General features: G+C 56.3%; 1 protein-coding gene across 5 annotated transcripts in view; it reads left to right on the top strand.

Moving 5' to 3' along the window:
- The first annotated feature begins 1,108 nt into the window (after window positions 1–1,108).
- The window catches only part of CNTFR (ciliary neurotrophic factor receptor), a 41,635-nt gene continuing 23,656 nt past the window's right edge, over window positions 1,109–19,087 (top strand). For 4 of the 5 annotated variants that reach the window (XM_087869586.1, XM_045780684.2, XM_045780682.2 and 1 more), the window contains exons 1-2: window positions 4,589–4,770; window positions 12,611–12,720. The gene's annotated coding sequence lies outside the window, so the exon portion shown is untranslated. Of the gene's footprint in view, window positions 1,281–4,588; window positions 4,771–12,610; window positions 12,721–19,087 lie in introns of those variants that run through there. The other variant, XM_045780683.2, reaches the window with a different exon arrangement.

The raw sequence follows: 19,087 nt of genomic DNA on the forward strand, positions 1-19,087 counted from the left end.
TGGTCAGCCTGGGGGGCCCTAGAGACACTGGGTTGGGGGCAGAGGAGGAATTTCAACATGAAATGTTTTGTTCATTAGCAGAGAACATGGGGGAAATTCCCTTTCTGCCTGGGCCTGGGCAGCCCAGGCGAATACTCAAAAGCTATTTTGAAAACTAGAGTCTGGGCTGCAGAGTAGGGTGGAGGTTGTATTGGGGAGGGGGGATTCGGACGTTCTCTTCCCTCCTCTTAGACTCCGGACTTTCAGGGGTTTCCTGAGCCTTAATCCTTTCTCCTTTCAGGGATTTCATTTTCAGTGTCTCAGGTTGCCTTCAAACTTCCTTCTTAGCAAAACAGGAGGAACTGAGGGTTAGACTGGCATTAGAACTTCCAACTAAGGAGGAAGGAAGGATATCAAAGAGAGGGAGGGGAGGATTTGGACCTCTCCAAATAATTAAGAATTCTGGTAGAATATGTTGGGATCAGTAGGCAGCAAACCTGAGGGGAACCTGGAGCGGGACGGAAAGCGCCCTTTCTACCAGAGAGGCTGTAGAGGGCCCCAGTGAGGAGGGCAGTATAGGTAGCTCCGGAGAATTGAGGGCAATTCTAGGCTGAATACTTAGGTTTCCCCATTAGAGTTGCAGCTCTCTCCTAGTCTCTACCTTTAGGGAATCTTTGCCCTTTTCTGGTGCCAAGGTTGGAAGGGTCAGGGCACACTTAGGCAGTCGTCCAAATAACAGGATTCCAGAAGGGGCTCTGCTGCACTGGAGTGCTGTAAGTGGGCCCTAGGTGCTGTCCCAGAATAGGGGTGAGTCCTCCCTGGGGGGCCGGGCTGGACCCTGAGTGTGTGTGTGTGGGTGCTCAAGGGGCCCCCCTCCCTGGCTCGGCCTGGGGCTGTGTCGGGATCGGGTTTCTCGGCGCCTGGAGCCTCCGCGAGGCCGAGCTGTTCCCGGTCCCCGGCCAAGCCGCCCCGGGCGCTGGCACTGCGAGAGGAAGCAGGGGGGGCGCGGTGAGGGGGAGCGAGAGGGGGAGCTATGAGGGCTTTTACGTAACTGCCTCCCAGAGCCCGCCCCTACCGCCAAACCCCAGTGTGGGACTTGGTGTGATTGAGAATGTGTGTGCCTATGCATGTGTGCCTCAGTGACACGCGGTGTGACTGAGTACATGGCTGTGTGTCTGGCTGTGTCTATGTGTGGAGATGGCGTACAAATGTGTGATTCGGAGAGTCCTGCCCTTCCAGGTAGGACCTTCTGGCTGCCAGTTGCAAGCAGAGGACCCTGACTCCCCGCGGACCATAGTGAGGTAGAATAGAAACATTTGACTCTTTGAGATCGAGCATGGGACTTCGCATGATGGTGTGTTTGGCATTTGCGGGCAAGACAGAGAGCCTCTTTGTGTTTGTAACTTTGGGTAGCCAGGTATGTGACCCCCAGTGGAACTTTCTGGTGGTATGGCAGGTTGAAGAGCATCATTTCCCAAAGGAGCACTAGAAAAGGTAGAGCACAGGAGGTGGATGGAAGCTCTCCTTCCCTGAGGGCACATCAGTAGGAATGGGGGGGGGGGAAGGCTCCTTGCTACCCAGTCTTGGGATGGCAAAGTTGATTCCTGGGAGTGAAGGGCACAATGTGGTCCAAGGTTAGGTCATGTGCCATGGTGGAGGAGGGTGGAGCCAAAAGTCCTGCCAGAGAGCCCTCTTTCATGGCAGGTGTAAAACAGGGACTCAAAGTCAAGGAGAACATCCCTGGATTCCCCAAGGCCTCAAATCTGGAATCTACATTACCTGCAGGGCAGGAGGGCTCTGAACTAAGGGAGTTACTTCCTGCTGCCCCTCAAGGGAGAGGCAGATGTTGTAAAGGGGTGAAGATGGGGTGGGACTGGGGGGAGGGTGTCAGTGAAGTGGGGTTTAGCTTAAGGATAAATGCACCATGACGGAGAAGGGGGCTGGTGCAGAGCTAGGACGGCTGGGGATGGGGGTGCCTAATAAAGCTGAAGAGTAGGGGCACCTGACTGGCTCAGTCCCTAGAGCATGTGGCTCTTGGTCTCGGGGTTGTGAGCTCTGGCCCCACCTTGGGTGTAGAGATTACTTAAAAATTAAATCTTTTTTTAAAACCCACAAAATTAGATTTAAAAAAGCTTGAGAGGAGACAGGGCCAGATCCTACAAGGGCTTTTAAGCCCCACTTAAGAAGCCTGGCTTTGCCCCCACGGCCCTGGGATGTGGGAGGGTTACACAGGGAGGCTTGGGAAGCTCATAAACTCCTGGGCAGATAGGGCATTGAAGGCGGCAGGATCGGAAACCCACGAGTAATTTGTTGCCCCATACCAGGTGGGAGCAGAATCGGTTCGGAGGGCGGCGGAAGGGAAGGGGCCCCACCCAGGGGTTGTTTCGTAGGTGGGCGCTGCCTCTGAGACCGATCCGCAGCCTTAGGGGGTACGCGCCTCCCGCACTGCCCGCCAGGTGTCGCTGCGGCACCGGGGAAGCGGGAGCGGCCGCTGGGCGCTGCTCCTGGAAGTTGCTGAGGATCAACGGATGCCGGGATCCGGTTCGACGTGCGCCTCTTGTCCACGCTAATCCTCTGACACACCGACATGTCCGGCCCCCGGATCCCGGTTGCCCCGCGCAGACCCTGCCCCGGCACCCGCGGACTTCGGCACTGCTGACTGCAGGCCCCGAGTCCCCAGGTGGAGAGGGGACGTTGTCCGGGGCGGAACTCCCCACTGCTCTCAACCTGGCAGGAGACAGCGTCCGGGAGGGACACTGGAGGATCCGGAGGTCAAGTCGGCCCACCAATGACCCGCCGATCTCGGCGCCCCTCGGCCCCTCGAGGGGAGCGGGGCCTCCTGAGCACCCAACCCCATCCAAGCCTAGTTTCCGCACCGGGTGAGGGGAAATTCCTGGCCCCTCCTTCCCTCCCCCAGTTTTGTCGCACCGCCCCCGCTCTTTCCCGGTGCCTACCATCTCGTCCTCGTCCGTGGCTTGGGAGGCTGGGGGCTGCGGGCCCGAGAGGCCAGACAGGAGACGCTTACTGTGGGTGGGGATGGATGGGATCTCAGCTGGGCGCCATTATTTCGCTGTGTGTCTTTAAGCCCCAACCTGCCCTCTCTGAGCCTCAGCCCCGGCTGACCCCTATCGGTTGCACTGAGGAGATTCTGAAGCCACGGAAGTGAAAGTGAAAAGCCCGGGCAGTGGCGGGAAGGTTTTTCCTCTGCAACGGGAGTCCCTAAGGCACTTCTTGGGAAAGGGCCCGGGCGCTCCGGGCAGACTACTGGGGAAGGGTGTGAGGAAACTGCGAGATAGTTCCTTCCCCTCTCCCCGCCCCCCGCCCTGGACCAGCTCCCAGGAGGGGCAAGGCGCAGAGATTATGGGTCAAAAGTCAGGTGAAAAATCCATGGGGTGGAGATGGGGGTGGGCCACTTGTTCTCCGCTTCTGGCATGCAACCTTTCTGGTGCGTTCTCGCATAGCTTCAGAAACTGGTCAGGTTGTCTAACCTTAATACCCCATGTCGTAGCCAGACTGGAGGCCCTTGGGCAAGTGAAATGAGTGCACTGGCCCCTCAGAGGCCCAGCCTGCGAAAGGAAAACTCGAGGGGGTGAACCTCCAGCGCCAAACTCGCGCGTGCCCCGCATTCTGGAACTGCCCATCCAGGCATAGAGGGTGCACCCCCCCTATCCTGTTCGTCCAAGCGGAGGTTTCTCCCCAGGCCATGGGTCCCGCGGGGCGAGGAAGGAGAGGGTAGTTGCGGTGGTGTCACCGGAGACTTGGTGGGAGACGAGGGCCTGGGCTCCCAGCCTGGTCCAGCCCGGTCAGGGGAGCGTAAAGCCCCCTTCCCTCCGTGCGGGGAGCGTATGTGTTTGTGACTGGGAGGGTAGTCATTGATGGGAGCAGCAGGAATAGGGGAGGGGCGGAGATAGCTGGCCTCCTGTACCCAAAATGGGGCCTGGGGGCTCTGGCTCGTGCTCCTCTCACAGAGATGCCGGCAGCAGGACCCTCAGAATTGGCCCAGGGTGTGCCGGGGTGTCGGTACGAGGCAGTCAGGGCCTGAACAAGTGGGAGCGTTCAGCAGCAGAGACCTGGGCAAGGCTGAGTGAGAGAGGGAGTGTGAATGAGCGACCGGGGGGGGGGAGCGGGGGGGGGGCGCGCCCAGCGTCCCTAGGGGATCCCGCAGAGTGGGTGCGGGTACGTGTGCACGCGCGTTTTTGACACTCGCGGTCGGGCCTGCGCGTAAAGCACAGGGGCCACAGCCGTCTGGAGGGCGTTCCCGGGAAAGGGCGAATGTGAGCGGGCCACGCGTGCCAGTGCGGGCGAGTGTGCCAGCGGGGGGAGGGTGCGTGCGAGCGCGAGTCGGGTGGGAGTGGGGGCTCACAGGCCTGAGCAGAGTGAGTGTGTCCGCGCATGCCAGGCGCGGGAGCGTGCCAAGGCGGGGGCGCGCGGGGGCAGTGGCCGGGAGGGGGTCGTGGCGCGCGGCCGCGGAGGCGCGGGGAGACAAGGCGGGAGGGGGAGGGGAGCGAGGGCGCGCGCGGCCGAGCGGGCGCCCGCGGTCACATGGGCGAGGGAAGGAGGGAGGGAGCGCGCGAGGGAGGGAGGAGGATGGGGGGGTTAAAGCCGCCGAGCGCCGAGGAGCCGGTGCAGAGCGGGCGGCGGCGGCGGCAGCGGAGGCGGCGGCTCCAGCCTGCGCGGCGCGGGGCTCGGCAGCGGGATCCGGCAGCGGTGCTAGCTCCGCGCTCCGTGCCTCGCTCCCTGCCCGGGGTGGTCGAAGGGCGAGGCGCGGAGCCCCGGTGGCCCGAGGGCGCGGTGAGTACCCCGCGGCGGACCGCGCGCGGCCGGACCCTCAGACCCTCCCGCTGAGCGACAGACCCGCGGCCCTCGTGCGCGCTAGAAGAGGGAGAGGACACGCGTGGGCCCGCGACCCGGGGGGAGAGGGAAACGGGAAAGTTCAAGGGAAACTTTGCCCGCAAACTCGGGGGCGGGGGCGCTTGAGAAGCCGCCCCCCGCGTCCGGGCGCGTCGGGGGGTTGGGCGTGGTGATGGTGGGGGCGGACAATCGGCTGGGGGGAGGTGGCCGGGGCGGATTGTCCTAGCGTCCCTATTCTCTCTCACCCCTCAGCAGCGCGCGCGGGGTCTGGGAAAATTCCGGAACTGGGGGGTCGTAGTGACCCCCCGCGCGCCCGGAGGCGGCTTCCTTCTCCCGCAGAAATCTAGACTTCAAAGCGCCCAGGGGTGTGAACGGACGGCCGCGCGTTTGGCAGCGTATGTGTGTCCGTGTGAATCCGCGTATGTGTGTGTGTCGGTGTGATCTTGCCTGTGGTTTCCTCGTGAGTCCGCCTGTATGTATCACGATGTAGTGGGTTTCCTTCAGGGTCTTTTTGTAAGACCTCCTGTGTTGTGTGTTTGTATGAGTCCGCTTGTGGTGTATCCCCATCTCTTTGTGAGTCCGCCGGTGTGTGTCTCCCCCAGTGCGGCTCTGTATGAGCCGGCTTGGGTGTCCCAGTGTTGCTCCGAGTAGTGTATCTCCCCGTGCGTGGGGGCTGGGCCGCGGGGAGGTCACCAGACGGACAGCTCTCCTCCTCGGTTCCTCTCCTCTCCGGAGCCTCTCCTCCTGCGTCTAGCTCTCGCACTCGCTCGCTCTCTTGGCCCCCTCCCCCCTTCAGTAGCTTCAGGCGGGCAGGACTATTTCACGCCTTGTTGAAAATTCAGGATTTTCTTTCCCTTTCCGTCTAGTCTCTCTCTTTGAGAAGCGTCTGTGTGTGTCTGTGTGGCTGGCAGCTTGGCTGCAAAACTAGGTGTGTGTCTGCATGCCACTGTGGGAGTGTGTCTGTAACACTAGTTGTTTTGCTTGTAACACTTGGTATATTTGTGTGTGTGTCACTGGGGGTGTTCATGTGGCTGTAATCACGGAGGTGGGACTTTGAAATGCTGGGTGTGTTTGCGCATTTACCATTGCTGTATGTCCAGGGGTTCTGAAACTGTATTTTTGTGTGTCTAACTCTGGGTGCGATGGTGTATCATTGCATGTGTGGGGATGGGACTTGAACAATTGAATATTCCTATGAATGCAGGGCTAGCCAGGGCTTGAGGGGTGGAGGGGCCTATGTGTCTCAATAAACTATGTCACTCTGTCCAAACCACTCCACTGTCAAAACCTACACCAAACCTCTGAACTGGTTCTTGGGGTTCCTGGTCAGGATTGGTGACATGGAGCTAAGGTTCACACTCCATCAGGACTAATACTCCAACAGATTCTGACCTTATACAAAGACTAGGAGTTTGAAATTCACATTCAAGACTTCCTGGAGCTTCAGAATTCATACCTAGATTCACACTGGGACACTTAAATGCATGTGGACTCACACTCAAAATTACCAGAACAATGGGACTCACACTCAGATTCACACTTAAGTTCTGGGGCTCTTATCCAGTTCTACACTTCAGTCCTGGGGTTTACACAAAGACTCACATTGGGACTCCAGGCTTACCCTTAGATTCACATTTCTGTCCTGAAGGCTCATAGATTTACATTGAGACCTAGAGCCCATGTTCAGAATCTCACAGGGGTCCTAGAGTTCACACTTGGTCCTCATTTCAGATTCACACTTACATTCTGGGGCTCATACTCAGAGTCGCATTAAGACTAAGAGCTCACACTCAGACTCCAGTAGGGAACCGGGGGCTCACATTTGAACTCAAGGACTCACATAGGACACTGGAGTTCATGAACTCATACTTCCATCTTAGAGCTCACACTCAGATTCACACTAGCAAGATTCTTACTTCCATCTTGGGGCTTAGACTCACACTAAAGCTCTAGTGCTCACACTAAAGCTCTAGTGCTCACACTCAGACTTATGCTTCCATCTTAAGACTTTTATATTCCCCGTGGGGGGCCCTGGGGTTCACACTTGGAATCACACCCAGTTATGCTTCCATCCTGGGGCTCACATTCAAACCCAAACTAGGATTGTGGTGTTTACACTCCTAGTGAAACTTGGAACTCATAGTCAAATACACCGATATTTTCTTTGGTTTATGGTGTGTGTCAGGGCAGTTGGATAAGGAACAGAGACTGGGACAAGACCTGCCCCCTCCACAGGTGGGGAGGAGAGGGGATACATTTTGGGCATGTCACTCACTTGGGCTGTGGGCTGATGGAGAGGGTGGTGGGAAACCCTGACCTATTTAGGGTTAAACCCTTTCTGCCTTTCTTTCCACAAGGAGACTAGGCTATAGTGGCAGGAAGGTCTGAGCAGGATGGTCTGAGTGGCTTTTTGGTACAGGAGAGTTATATACTCTTAGAGTTTCCCATGTGCCATGTACATGCACATGCCCCTTAAATAGTTTTGGGTACCCCTTCTGCAGTAGGAGAATCAGGTGTGGGGGAAAAAAGACTCATCTCCTCCCAAGACATTTCTCCCATTCCAGTCATCCTTAGTATGGGAGGAGTGTGAAGGTTGACTTGGTAAGAGGTGGGTAGACCTCTGGCTCCTTTGAACATTCCACAGTGTTGGATCTCTGATTCGAAGGGAGATGGTAGCCCAGATCTGTGGTGAAAAGGTAGCTGAAGGAGGAGACTGGACTGAAACCCACCCTCCCCTCTGCCCTGGCTGGAGAGGAGGGGTAGGGGCCAAGTTTATGGTATATCTCGCAATGTCTCCTGGAATGTCTGTTGAGCTCTTATCCTGTCTCTATGGTATGACCAGTGTTCTCTACTCCCTAGAGGAGCAGTAGCCCCATGGGGGAGAGTTGGGGTAGGTTGTAACCTATACTAGGACTTCACCTGCCTTAGAGACACTGCTGGGCTTACATGCCCTCCCACTATGGAGGCCAGCAAGTTGGGGCCTGAGGGGCACAGTCACCCCATGGGCACCCTGAGGGCAGTAGGGATCTGGCCCTCAGGCTCAGATAGCTGGGCTGTATCAGCTCCCTGTCCCTGAAGGGGCACATGCTCCCCAGCCCCCCTGTGGGGGTGGGGGGCTTGAAGGCAAGGCGGCCTGCTCTCTGCCCCCCCATGGTGAGTTGAAGTGTAAATGAATCAAAACATATGGAGCAGATTTTCTTTGAAATGCAGATGGGTTGGTGGGGGGACCATGTGTGCCTGGTTTGGTGGGAGGGGGTCCCAGAGAGCAAGGAGGCTGAGAAGAGAGCTGACCCTTCCTCCAGACCCACCATGGGGTGAAGGGAGTTGGGGAGACCTTAGCTGTGTAAACTGTGGCCCTGGATGACCACATCCACTCAGGCTCCAGCTTCCTGTGGGGAGAGGCTGGGGAAGCAAGCGGTCCCTGTTGGCTGAGAGTGCTGAAGTCATCACCCCCCTTTACCTCTGTCTGTAGAGGGCAAAGAGAGCCCCCAAAGCACAGAGCCATGCTGGGTTGGGGGTCACCAGAGCCAGGAGCTCTGGGGGCCAAGGGGTGGAAGGGGGAGCTGGGGCAGATGTGGGAAGAGTTAGACCCTGCTGCTTGTAGGATCAGCTCCCCGAAGCTGGGGCTACAGCTGCAGTGGAGGGAACTGAAGCTAGACTGTGTTGATGACTTCTGGTCAGTCAAGGGCTCCCGGAGTCTAGGAAGGGACTGAAGAGTCCTCAGTCCTGCGGGAGTTTTTCCAGACCTGGGATGGTCGGTATGCCCCGCTATACACTACCTATACTTTCCCCTCACAAAACTCAGCAAGGTTACATAGTAATTGCCCGTGAGCTCTGGGGGCCGTGGAGACTGGGTCTGCTTTGCCCACTGTGGCTCCCTGCCCCCGCACAGACCTGGTGCGCAGTAGGGGGCGGTGTTGAGTAGACAGTGCATCTTTTTCTCTCCCAGCCCACTGAGTGCTCCATCCATGTGGGCAGAACCATATTCTTAACTCCCAGCACAGTACTCAATAAATGTTGAGGAATGATAAATAAATAAAATCTTTTTAAAAAGGGGGGTGGGCGCCTGGGTGGCTCAGTCGGTTAAGCATCTGCCTTCAGCTCAGGTCATGATCCCAGGGTCCTGCTTCTCCCTCTCTTTCTGCCCCCCCCCCCGCCCTCGTGTTTATGCTATCTCAAATAAATAAATAAAATCTTAAAAAAATGTTGAGGAATGAATCTTGAGTGGGACAGACCACAGGGAAGGGGGATTCTCTGGGGTTTGTGGCTTGAGATCCAACACCCTCTGTTGTATTACCCCTGTTTGGCTCAAAGGACCCCTGAATGATCTGCAGTCTAGACCGAAGGAAGGACTTGCCTGCAGTCAGGGAAGCAGTGTGGAGGATAGGCGGCTTCTTCCTTGAAAAGGTCAGGACTGAGGGAGACTAGGGCAGGGTGATGACCCTGATTCTGTTGCAGAGGTTGGAGGTCACTTCTGTCCTCTCCCCAGCTTCAGGATTTTTCAGAAGGTGGTAAAGTCCTTTTCTCTTCATGTGATTGTGAGCGTGCCCCTTGGTCTCTCTACTCAGGGTTTCTTGGACTCTAGCCAAGGCAATGGACCCCACTTCTGAGCTGCTGAGGCTAGGCTCTGAGGTTGTCTAGCTGCCATGGGCACCACAGATTATATCGATTATTCATGTCTGTCTGAGAACACGGGGTTCGGATCCTAAAAATACCCTATCCAGCCAGAGCCTAGGAGTTGCTGGTGTGGGCTGGTGTAACAGTAGCTGCATCTTGATAAGATAGACACAGAGCTGGGAGACACTGGAGAGTATGGGGAAACTGAGGCAGCATAGACAGATGCACAGGAGACTGAGTCTCTGTTTTATTATGGAACAAAGATTTATAAAATTAGTGGTGCCAGTTCTTCAAATTATGCCGATACTTAGGGTAATCTGTTATCTTATGCTGCAGAGAATTTCCTTCTTGGAGAGTTTGAAGATACATCCGATATCAGACATAAAAATTAAGTAGTCAGTAGTAACCATTTCAAGTCCAGCTTCAGGATATTCCACAATAAGTGTGTGGCAAAGAACAGATCTTCCCTCAGTAGCCTCTTCTGAGCCACTGCCCCCAGCCCTACCTCCTGGAGCCCTTCCCCACAGTTTGAGTCCCAGTGGGGTTCTTACACACCCCCTTTTATAGGCCCCCACCTCACTTCTGACCCTTAGGCCTCTGCATATCGCCTCTCCTGGGGAGGTGGATGGTGCACAGTGGTCCCCAAAAGGTAAGAAGATCCCAGCCTCTGAGGGCAGATGCCGTGTGACCTTGGCTTGTAAGCTGACCTTTCTGGGCCCCTCTGTGAAATCGCGGGATGGGGGGGGCCTGGGCCCTGGCCCAGGCCCGGAGAGAAGGCGGTTTTGGCACTCATCCAGGGCCCTGACGTCAATGACTCTCCAAATAATGGAATCAATATTGGGGGGGGGGGCAAGCGTGAACCAGGCCCCAGCGATTAGAAACAGATCAGCACAAACCCGCAGCTGATTCTGATAGAGCTGCCTTGGAGAGCTAGGGTGGGAGGCCTGGAAGGAGGTGGACCTGGTGGGGGGCTCAGGAATGGAGGTGGAGCCACTGAGTGTCCAAAACATGAGGGTCCACAAGTAGGCAGAGATTCTGGGGCTGCCTGGGTTGGAATGATGGGGTGGAGGCCACTGAACTAGTCCCTTTCTCCTTTGAGCCTGTGGGGTTCCAAGGCTAGGGGAAGTTTGTGAGTGAAGACTTCTCTCAGCCGGTGAGTGATAAAGAGTAGGCAAGGGGAGTTCAGAGTTCATTGCTCTGCTTCCCAGACTTGGGCTCCTAGGCCATGTTAGGGGTCACGGGTTATACCGAGGGTAGGGGAGAGTGCTGAGTGAGACCTGAGGGAGATGATCTTTTGCTTGAAGGCAGAGAGCATTAATCCAAAATAGAGAGATGGGTATTCCCTCTCAGATTGGGAGTCAGGCCTCCTCCATCAGCCTGTGTACTCTCAGCCTCCTAGAAGGCAGCAGGTGAGGCTGGCGAAGGCCATGGGGTCCATAGGGGGCTGGCCTGGCGGCAGCTGACAAAAAACAGGAAGAAGGGCTGGGGGAGCAGCTGTAATTATGGGGCATTTATTATTAATCAGATGAAATTGCTGGAAGCAGCTGGTGTAATGTGCGTAGCGATAGACTCTGCAGGCCCCCCCAACACGTGTGCACGCACACAAACACACAAGCCACACACAGCCTGAGCCTTGTTTGCTTACACAGTTTTTTTCTTGTGAAGGTTGGAGGGCTTTTTTTTTTTTTTTAAGTAATTTCTATACCCAACATGGGGCTCGAACTCACGACCCCAAGATCAAGAGACACATGCTGTACTGACTGAGCCAGCCAGTCGCTCCTGGAGGGCTCTTTATGTGTAGTCGGTGTCTGTGTCTGTTATGTTGGTGTGCAATCCTCTATTGTCTTTATGTGTGTTTGTGTCTGTGTCTGTTATGTTGGGTGCTCCCTCTATTGTCTCCTTTCCCAACTATTCTTTGGCCTTGATGTGTGTCTCTCTGTCTCTAACATCCTCTCTGTCTCCCTCTCTTGGGGCCTATCTCTTGGTGTGTCTGTATCTATTACCAACAGCCAGCCTGTCTCTAACACCTTATTTTAGTTTGTGCCTATCTCTCTCTGGTTGCATCATTGGGCAGACTTGGATGACATGGAGGCCCTTCCTCGTGGGTATGTGTTTAGGCACCTGATCATGCCTTTGTCAGATACATGTGGGACCTGCTTTTTTGGGCGGGGAAGAGAGGAAGTTGGACACTAAGGATCTCTTGGGGTCTTGTACAAGGTGAGGGCTCTGTTAAGTGACTGGAGGCCATAGAAGCAATAGTGGCTTTCAAGACAGCCCTGAGTACAATACGAGCTCCTTTATCAATGACCAGTTGTGTGACTTTGGACAAGGTGCTTTAGTTCTCTGAACATCAGTTTCCTCATCTGTAAAATGGAAGCAGGATTACCTGAGAAGGTTGTTTTGATGATTCAGTACAAAATGTATGTTAAGAACTTACCGTGATATCTGACTCATTAAGAACCCTGGACAAGTGTTAGCTGTTACTATTATTACTGGGAAAGGCACTGTGCAGGCAAGAGAGAGAACTGCAGAGGTAAATTGGTATAGCACGAAGGCTTCAGAGCTACACATGGACTCAAATCTAGGCTCTGGAACTGATCAGCTGTATGGTCTTAGGCAAGTTACTTAACCTCCCTGAATCTCAGTTTTTTCAACTGTCCAATGGGGAATAGTAATAGAACCTACCCCGTGGAGAAGTCATGAGTGTTAAATGAGATAATGCACATAAAGTGCTTGACACAGTTCCTGGCACATAACAGATGCTCAGTAAGTCATAGCGGTGATGGAGCAGAGGAAGAGGACAGTATGATGGTGGGTGTTTTTGCCCTGCCAGTGGCCACGTGAGAATGTGTGTGATGTTCAGGTCCTTGTGCCTGTGAGTTGGTTATGTGGGGACTTTGGATTGTCTGTGGGTGTGTATGAGTGTGTATGCATGTGTGGTGTTAGGCCACTTCTGGCCTTTGTCCCTGTGGTTTAGAAACTGAAGTCAGCAAGGGGTGCTGGAGGGAGTCTGGACTATTCCCAGTTTTCCCTCTTGTAGACACTTATCTGATGTCTGCCTCAGTCTCCCCTTCTCTCAGTGAGTTTGTATGGAATGAGTTCTTTGTTGGACTAGGCCTGTGGCTCCTCTGTGACCTCTGATTTGTGTCCTTTGCCCTTGTAGAATCCAGCCTTGTCACATCATCCCACCCCCTTGGATTTGGAAGTCTTGGAAAAAGTTGGTCTGGAGGAGGAGGACATTGATGTGCTCTGTGTGCAGCCAGTGGTGAAGAGGTATGTGCTGGGGACCCAAATGAGGCACGTCCGTCTCCAGGCATCAGGCTGGTGCGGTGGAGCTACAAGTTTGGGGGTGTAAGTGAAGGAGGGCCGGAGATCCCTTCCTTCTCTTCCTCTGTTCTTCCTCCTGAGGCTTTTCGTACTCCTCTGATAGGTCCAGAAAGGGGAAGGGACTTACCTGTAGTCACACAGGCAAGGGCAAAGCCAGGTCTGCACGGAGAGGGCTGAATCCTGGATGCGGGAGTATGTTCTGTCTCATTGTCTGGCTCCCTTTCTGCCCCCAAAGCATCCCTCTGGCTTGATTGGGGGAGCAGCTGGGCTTGGAATAGATGGGATGGGGGTCGGAAATTCCAAAATCTTCTGGGGCCAGCCATAGGGCTGGGCTTGACTCTCCCTGCCTTTCATTAAGGCCAGCCAAGGCCCCCGATTGGCAGCCCCGGGTGGGGGCGTCCAAGGAATCGAGGCGCTGGAGCGGAACGGAAGGGTCTATTGTCCAAAACCCGCCAGAGGCCCACAAAGGCCAGCCGGCTTTTCATCTCAGCTCCCAAACAGACTGGCCATTTTCCCGGCCCAGGAATGGGGGACTGACTGACCCTTCAAAACTAGGACTGGGGTGTTGTTGGGTGGGGTGAGGTATCCCAGGCTGACACATGGCCATAAGAGGGACTTAAAATGGAGCTGGGGTTCTGAAGAGGAGGAAGGGAGGCCCCAGAGGGCTGTAGAGAGTTAAGCTTCCAATCTCACTGTTCCCAGAGGACCCAAGGACACAGGGTATCTGATAGAAGTTTTGATTTACACAACAATGGATAATAAATATTTATAGGGGGCACACCTGGGAGGAGTCTCATGGCTTGTTAGTAAAGTGAGCTACTGCTGTGAGGGCATGCAGTCCTCCCCCGCAATTGGGAACACCTTATCTACTTGGAAGGGGGCTGGAGAAGAAGAGGCTAGTAGTGGTCAGGCGAGAGACTGGGCTCCCTGCAGCAGGAGGGACTGAGGCCAGACAGCAGGAAGGTCTTCCTGCCAAGGAACAGTAGCTCTGATGCCCTGACCATATCTCCGGGGATCCCAGAGGATCACAGAGAGCAGGGGAGGTAGAGAACACCCCTGGGGGTTAAGGGTTAGGTAGCTTCTGTGGGCCCCCCCCCCCAACCAAGAGGAGGCTGGGAAGGAAGACTTGGCAGTTCTGTCCACCCTCCCTCCGCAGCACCTCCAGCACCACTTTAAAAACAGCTTTTTAATTTAACAAAGTGGATGAAAAACTGTTTTTGGAAAGAAAAGATATCTGCTGTCTCCCAGCTAGCACTCAGCCCTTGCAGAGAACCTCTCTCCTGGTTTCTCCCCACTGCTGGTGGCTCCTTTCTTCTCTCTGTCTCTTTTTTTGTTTCTGTTCTGTGGCCCTCCAGCTTCCCCTTGGCCTCCAGTTACGCACCTCCCCTATCAGCCTCCCTGGGAGTCTCATCCTCTCAGTCTCTTATCTCCCTGTCTCTGCATCTCCTTTTGTCTCTCCTCTCCCGGTCTCTCTTCCGGGGCTTGTCTCTCCTGAATCGTCTCTGTCTCCCAGCCTCTCTCAATCTCTGTCTCCCTTCCCCCCCCTTTCTCCCCCAACCCCTGCTCTAAATGGGTCTATTTAAAACACCCGACGCTGCCAAGTCAGAAAAGCGTCTCCTGATAAAGCGCATTAGGCCGAGGGAGGGAGGGAGAGGGAGGAGGAGGGAGGAGAGAGCAGGGAGCAGCGGGCAGATGGATTGATCCAAGCCTGTAACCCCATTAATCAGGCATCGTGGATCCCCCTCCCTCCTCCAGCTTCAGCCCCTTCTGAGCTAAAAGCCCCTTAAATATTTATCACCCCTCCCCCATGGGGTGAGGGGAGGGGTGTGTGGTCCTTGGTGTGAGCATCCCCAGCTGCTTGGTGCTCCCCCCAGTGTGTTTACACATGTGCACATGTGCTTATATGTGCGTGCATGGGTGTGCATACCTAACAGGCCCAGGGCCCGTCTTGTCTCTCTTCACCCCCACCATAGAATAGCCCTGGAATCTGACCTGGTTGTTGCCCTTCCTGAAGAGTTGGGCGTGCAGAATAGGGAGACCTCTGGGGTCAATTGGGGTTCCTCAAGCCCCCCAAAGTGCAGTAACTGGAAGACTGGGTGGCACTGCACTATCATTCTCGGAGGGCAGGAAGGTGAGCCGGGGTCCAATGCCCAGATTCCCCCAAATTCTCAGAGAAAGGAGTAACTTGGGGACTAGAACTGGAGACCCCATGCTCCTAAAGTGCACAGAGGTAACCTGAAAGGATGGCTGAAGTTCTCCCTCTATCCTCAAAGGGTAGGAATAAGACCTGGAGGTGGGTTTGGGGGCCTCCCATTAACCTCAGAAATTGGGCCCTGACCTAGGCCTGGGCAGGGGTCGCCATCACCCCCAGAGAGTAGGAAGAGGCCACTCTCTGGGGGTGATGTGGGACTTGGTCCCACATCTCACGGCTTATTGCTTCCCCCCTGGCCGCGGAGGTCAGTCAGCCCTGAGACAGGCAGGGGTCGGTCGGAGTTGGCCTGAGGCAACTTCGCCCTGGGCGGGGGAAGGGAGGCCCGGGCCGCCCTGGGTGTGAGGAGGGGCCGCGGCTCGAGCCGAGGGTCCCTTCCCCCTCTCCTCCCCCAGCATCAAGTGCCACATCTCCTCCTGACTCAGACAATTAGATTCAAAGGATGACCTCACTGCCTGCCGTCCCTCACTCGCTCCCTCTGCTAGCTCGCCTCGCTCGCTCGCTCGCTCGCGGCGCGCTCCTTCCTCCCCTCCTCCCGGCCCGCTCGCCGCCTCGCTCGCTTGCTCACAGCTCAGCCCGGCCCCTAGCCCGCCCGCCCGGACTCTCGGTGTTGTTGCGGGGGGCTCCTGCCCCCCCACCCTGGGCCGGCCCGGGCCTCCTGGGCCCCAGCCCCAAGCTCCGGGGGCCCGATGCCCGCGGGCTGCCGGGCGGACCCACGGAGCGCCGGAGGCACCGACGGGGCGCCTGTTCGGGGACCCAGGTCAGTGGCGGCGCGGCCGCGGGGCCGGAGAACTTGTCACCCCCACTGCCGCCGCTGAGACGCCCCCGCCCGCGCCCGCCCGCCGGCCCGCCTCGGAGCTTCCCGCTCCTTTCTCGGCCCCCGCCCCCCGCGGCTGCTCGGCGCGCTCCCCCTGCCAAGCTGTCTCTCTTCTCTTTCTCCCCCCCCCAGCCCCCCTGCCTCTGCAGCCGGTGGGAGGGACTGGGACTTCCTGAGGTCCCAGGGATGGGGCCGGGGCCCATTGGCTGCAATCGGCCCAGGCCTCTGAGAGAGGAGGGGGCTCTGGCTGTGTCCATTGGCCTGGGGGAGGGGACCACCACCTGGGTGGGAAGGGGACTACTGAGAGAGAGGCCCAGGGTGTGGGGGGTGACATCTACACAGAGGGGGATGAGCTTTTGATATCTTTCTTTTCTCACATCCTGTGGGCCTCTTGCCTGGCTTCATTTGTCCCCACCTCCTAGCAAACTTTAGTCCCCACTGCCTAGTTTCATTTGGTCCCCACAGCTTGTGTTCTTTTGGGCCGTGTCACCTGGTTTCCCTAGACACTGCTGCCTGATTTCTTTTGTTGGCACTGTCCGTTTTCCCTAGTCCCTATCACCTGGCTTTATGGGATTGCCCTACCTGGTTTCCTTACATCCTGTCCTGCTGTTCTGCTGTCCTGCTCCCCTGCGAGGCTTCTTTGGAGCCTGTCATGCTCCCTTTAGGATAGGGCATCAGGACCTAAACTACACCTGGAGTGGTAAGTGGTGAGGATGTCAACAGCATTGCCAGTTGTCCCCAGGTTGGGGCCTGGCCAGCACAGCTTGGATTCCATTCTGCCTGGACAGCGACACAGCGTCCTTTCTTGTGATGGGGGGCAGGGCTGCAGGGTCCAAGGACACTTTAGGATTCTTGTCCTCAGTGGTTATTTAGAGGAGCACTGGCTTGGCCTGATAGTGATGACAGGGCCTTGGCAGGGGCGGGGGTTGAGGTCTGAGCCACATCTCCTTCTCCTTACCTTGCTTCTTGCAGCCAGGCCTGACAGTCAGGTGCACTATAGATAGTTGTGGGCACAGAGAGGTTTTGAAGAGGTCTGGGATCACACAGCAGGTGGCTAGGCTGAAAGCTATTGCTGATTCTCATCCTGGAGAAGAGGGGTTGCTGAGGGGAGGCAAGAGGGGCCTGGGGAGTGGGCTGATTTCTGGGGTTTTCTGGCTCCTGCTACTACCAGTGCCACCATCTCTTCACCCAGGAGCTTCCTCACTCCCCCCCCCCCCCCATGTCTGGCCTGGATCTCTGCTTATTCCCAAATGCTGGGAAGACAGGGTCAGGGGTGGAAGGAGCCATCTAGGAAATTATCATATTTACTTGCTTTTTAGGGACCAACAAAGTTCCTCTTTCCCTCTTCCTTCCTTCCTTAGGCCACCCTGAGCTTTAGCCTTCACCCCCCAAGTGCAGCCTAGGAATCCGAGGTCCCAGCATGGAATGACTGTTGTGAGTGTGGGTCTTTGTATTTCCCACTGCTGGATGTGGGAGCTTGAGAGGCTGAGGGTGACTGGGGGACTCTGGGTTTCCGAAGGTGCGATGGTATCTATGTGGAAGATGGACTGCTCTGAATGTGTGATGGCATCCATATGTGAGACTGGGACTGTTTTGAGCGAGCGCGTGTGAGAGTCTGTGTGTGTGACTGTGACTGTAATACGTGTGTGCATGCACAGCGTGTGCAAAGCTGTGGCGGTGGGTGTCCATGTGGGAGGCCGAGATGTGTGGTCACGACGGTGAACCCTGAGTGCCAGTGTCTGTGAGAGGCTGCCTGGGTGTGTCTGTGAAGCTCTGGCCGAGTGTATGTGGAGGGAGGGAGGGCTTCGGGGAGCTCTGCCAGGTGGTAGTGGGAGTCCAAGTGTGTGCTACATCTCGGGGAGAAATGAGCACTGGTGCTGCGTGACCCTGAATTGCTGGTGTGCGTGAGCATGTGTGCGCACGTACTCTTGCCGATGTTTACCCATCGGGAACAGATTGCTCTGGCCTCCCCACTGCGAGGAGGGAGTAAGGGGGAGGAAGGATGGCTTGCTTTTGCCCAGCAGACCAGAAGCTTCCTCAGAAGTAGTGTGTGCAGTGTGTGTGCATGTTAGGGGGGCAGGGAGAACAAGACACTGTGACTTGAAGATAGGCAAAGTTTCTGTTCCCCCCCACTCAACTCGAGCTCTGGCAGAAAGACCATCTTCAGTTCTTTTTGTTGGAAACCAACGCTTCATATACAACACCGCCCCTGCCCCCCACCCCACCCCCATGTGTGTGCGCGCGCGTGCACACACACACACACAGGCTTGCAAGCATAGGCCTTCGAGGGTGTGTCAGCACCATAGCAGTGATGGGGCCAGGGATGGGGTGTAGTGAGAGATGCTGAGGCAAATAGGTCTTTGTCCCAGCCCCCAAGTCTGGTAAGCTATTCTGTCCATCCTTCTCTCTTCATGAAGGGGCCTGCAGCCTCCTTCCTGCCCTTCTTCATCAGCTGGGAGCATCCCACCCCCAGCTAAGGGAAGTCTCATTCAACCCTGTTGCTCTGCCCATCCCCCACCAATGCATGGGAGTTCTTCCAGCTGTCTAACCGCCTGCTACGGTAGTCTGTCCCTCCAAGAGAAGCAGCCCCCACTCTCTGAAAACTTAGACTGGTGCATGGCCCTTTTCTAGGTAGAGTGGTCCTCCTGATTCTTCTAGAAGCCAGCAGAGACCCTGGACTGGGGCTAGGGGATTTGGTGATTGTTGTCCAGAGCCCATGTGCCCATAGGGAAGATATGCATTGATCTGCTCCTTCCTCTTCCCCATTTGAAGGGCAGGGGGCTGGTCCAGATGACTTTCGAGGGAGAAAGCACAGACCTTTTGCACCTAGAGGGTTGCTTAAGCCCAGGCCTGCAAATACGTGTGTATACAAGCCCATGCCAGATCATCAGGCAGCATGCGGGGCCCTGATGCCCACTGGTTGATTCAGATTCCCACCTCCCCGAGGCACCTCCCCGCTGCCCAGCCAGGCCCATCATGGGAAGGCCACAGGCTCCCCCCGCAACACGCCTGCACACACGTGCAGAAGGGCATGCACATGCTGATCTCAGGGTCCCCACGGTGCAAGAGGCTGGAGATGGGGGGGTTTGAGCATTCAGAGTCCGGGCTGCTGCCAAAATCCATTGGAATCTTGTCCCCCCCAGGCCCCCATCTCCGGCTGTGGAGGTCACAATAGCAGGTGCGGATACCCCCCCCAACTCACTCACATTGGGCCGCCTCCTTTTCCACAACCTCAGCCAGCGGCTGGAGCTGGGGGACTGATCCCCCTGCCTCCCTCCTGGCCCCCC

Source organism: Ursus americanus, chromosome 18, assembly GCF_024610735.1.
Source record: "Ursus americanus isolate L20-20 chromosome 18, mUrsAme1.1.p, whole genome shotgun sequence".
NCBI classification, from domain to species: domain Eukaryota; kingdom Metazoa; phylum Chordata; class Mammalia; order Carnivora; family Ursidae; genus Ursus; species Ursus americanus.